We start from the raw sequence: 2,520 nt of genomic DNA, 5'->3' as shown, positions 1-2,520 counted from the left end.
TTTTCTTCACATGGTGGTACTAATCACGGGCGCCAGCCAAACCTGTGGTGTTCCTCACATAGTGTTACTAAAAACCAATCCCCATGGCACTACATTCCTTGAAGGGCCTTGGGCTACCAAGCGACCGCTGCTCAGCCCGAAGGCCTGCAGATTGCGAGGTGCCGTGTGGTCAGCACTACGAATCCTCTCGCCCGTTATTCTTGGCTTTCTAGACCGGGGCCGCTATTTCACCGTCAGATAGCTCCTCAATTCTAATTCGAACCAGCCCTCAGGTCCAGGTAAAAATCTCTGACCTGGACGGGAATCGAACCCGAGGCCTCCGGGTAAGAGGCAAGCACGCTACCCCTACACCACGGGGCCGGCACATAGTGTTAATAATCACAGGCAAACTTGACTCATTAAGTTTCTCCTCGTTGAGCCTGCAGCATGGGTGCTACGAATAGGTCAGAGCACAATGAAGTATTACGAATATTATCTACAAATGGAAGTAAACGACAACTCTTTCACGCTGCAGATCTAAGGATCATCGTCTTATGACCTAAACCGATTTTTTTAAATATTTCATTGCAGATGCTGAATCACTGAATTCCCCTTTCCAAGTTCTTTCAAATTAAATTTTAAAAAGTGTTTATTTCCACATAAGTAAGCGTATTTGGATCAATATTTCCTTATACACAGCTGTTTAAGAAATTATAAGTCCTCCTGTCCGCCTGATTGGTGTTAATAGCTGCAATCCCCGAAGATCTGGCTTCAATTCCTAGCACTGCCATGAAACTGGAAAAGTGGTACGAGGATTGGAATGCGGTCCACTCAGCCTCGAGAGGTCAGGGTGTTTCGATTCACACCTCAGTCATCCTCGAAATAGTTTTCTCCTTCAGAGGAATGCGGGATGATATGCAAGGCCCCAGTCATTCCCTTCCCTCTTCCTTGTCCAAACCTTCCAAACTACCCATCCCCTACAAGGTCCCTTTCAGCATAGCAGATGGGGCCGCCTGGGAGAGGTACTGGAGGGTAAACTGATATTGAAATGAAATGAAATGAAAACCTTATTTCCTAATCAACCGTTGAGGAAATATATGCCAGGATTTCTCAGTCGTTAGAGCATGAGACACTTAGTCTCAGGGTCGTAAGTTTGAGCCCCACGTTAGGCGACATATTTGAGAGATGTATGCGTGCAGTCGTGGCCGAGTGGTTAAGGCGTCTGACTAGAAATCAGATTTCCTCTGGGAGCGTAGGTTCGAATCTTACCGACCGCGGTTTTATATTTGTACAATAAATATCATTAGGTTTTTTTACGTGTTTCATGCAAATATGGAGATTTATCGAGAAGTTGAAATTAAAAATCGCAACGGTGGGTTCCTCGAATAGTGTTACTAATCACTGACCCACGGGGTTCCTCACACAGTAATATTAATCGCAGGTGACGTCGACCCATGGCGTTCCTGACGTAATGTAACTAATCACTGGTAATTTCATGGTTTAAGAACCACCATCCCTTAGTCGTCCCTTTTATTTGCCTCTTATGACAGGCAGGGGATACCGTGTGTTTACAGGCACGATCATATAATTGGCTGCCTGAGTCTGATTGAGTATTATTGCTTAAAAATGCAAGTACTTCCTAATGTCTTCAAATCGATGAACAGGCATCACTCGAGCCACAAAATGAACTGATCAATCGGCTTTAGTTAATCAATAACTTCTAATTGTTGAACGATGTGATAATCATCATATTCATTGTTATATTCATGCTTAGAAAGGCTGTCAATTATTCTGCACCGATAATATAAAAAGCAGCATGGATTTACAGGGCATACCGAGTAGTTTTCTGAACCATATTGTCAACATGCACTCTCAAGTACTATACTTCACAAGACGGACATCTACTTTCTTCCACTTATTGAAATTCCTTGCTGGTAATGCCTCAACAATTTGAAGTCGGGTACAGTAAAGTCTTTGAAAGGTCCGGAGTCTCAACGATAAATTAAAGTTGATATGAAAGAACATGCGCATTTGTGTAAATTCTGATCCTAAAGTTCATTATGAGTGTGAAAACGTCTCTATGACCACTGTAAAGAGGATAATGCAAGGAATTTATTTGGTCACATATAATTGGTCCAGCGAGGTTTTGGTGTGGTTGAGTACTTCTACGTGGACTTCACTTGACAATCAGATTGTACTGCCAGCGGGCTGCTCATACTTTATGAATAGAATTGACGACCAGCTGCTCTCAAGTATTAGGCCATTACGGTGACAAATCGTGGAGATACAAATCGCTTACACTTTACTGCCTTCCGTATATTGAAAGAATTTAGGCATGGGCCTTTACGATTGTAAACTTTATAGCTGCTAGCCAGATGGAGTGATTTCCCTTGCTTACATTAAAACTTAGAATCTGTTCTGCTTCTTTCAATTCTCTCGTCTTTTCCAATCTGAATGAAGTAATATGCTAGGGTGATGGTGGATAAAGAAGGGATTTAAAGTTAGCGCTTTTTCCGGTTGACAGCTGCAGACACACAGCAA

At 42.8% G+C, this 2,520-nt stretch overlaps 1 non-coding gene across 1 annotated transcript; it reads left to right on the top strand.

Moving 5' to 3' along the window:
- The first annotated feature begins 1,174 nt into the window (after positions 1 to 1,174).
- TRNAS-AGA (transfer RNA serine (anticodon AGA)) lies at positions 1,175 to 1,256 on the top strand. The gene has a single exon. It is a non-coding gene; the product is annotated as a tRNA-Ser (tRNA).
- Positions 1,257 to 2,520: the final 1,264 nt, after the last annotated feature.

This window comes from Anabrus simplex, chromosome 4, assembly GCF_040414725.1.
Source record: "Anabrus simplex isolate iqAnaSimp1 chromosome 4, ASM4041472v1, whole genome shotgun sequence".
Taxonomy (NCBI): domain Eukaryota; kingdom Metazoa; phylum Arthropoda; class Insecta; order Orthoptera; family Tettigoniidae; genus Anabrus; species Anabrus simplex.
The sequence above is the reverse complement of the archived record's forward strand: the minus strand, read 5'-3'. Positions and strand labels throughout refer to the sequence as shown.